This window comes from Penaeus monodon, chromosome 23, assembly GCF_015228065.2.
Source record: "Penaeus monodon isolate SGIC_2016 chromosome 23, NSTDA_Pmon_1, whole genome shotgun sequence".
NCBI lineage: Eukaryota > Metazoa > Arthropoda > Malacostraca > Decapoda > Penaeidae > Penaeus > Penaeus monodon.
The window spans coordinates 5,577,828-5,578,117 of record NC_051408.1 but is presented as its reverse complement, the minus strand read 5'-3'; the positions used below and the strand labels follow the sequence as shown (position 1 = coordinate 5,578,117).

At 53.8% G+C, this 290-nt stretch overlaps 1 protein-coding gene across 1 annotated transcript in view; it reads right to left on the bottom strand.

The window, feature by feature from the left end:
• LOC119587745 (nephrin-like) overlaps window positions 1–290 on the bottom strand; it is a gene marked incomplete at both ends in the record, with an annotated part of 138,820 nt that overhangs the window by 40,107 nt on the left and 98,423 nt on the right.

The following is a 290-nucleotide window of genomic DNA, read 5'->3' as shown; positions in this document are numbered from 1 at the left end:
TACTGGTGAGTGAGGGGTGAGAGAGACGAATTCAGATATCATTCCCCCCTCCTTCTGAGGGGGAGAGGTGAGAGAGAGGAAGGGTGATGAGGGAGAGAGGGGATGAGGGGGAGAGGTGAGAGAGAGGAAGGGTGATGAGGGAGAGAGGGGATGAGGGGGAGAGGGGATGAGGGGGAGAGGTGAGAGAGATGAAGGGTGATGAGGGTGAGGGTAAGAAGTGAGAGAGAGAGAAGAGGCGATGAGGATGAGAAGTGAAACAAGGAAATGGTGTTGAAGACAAGGAATGAGAT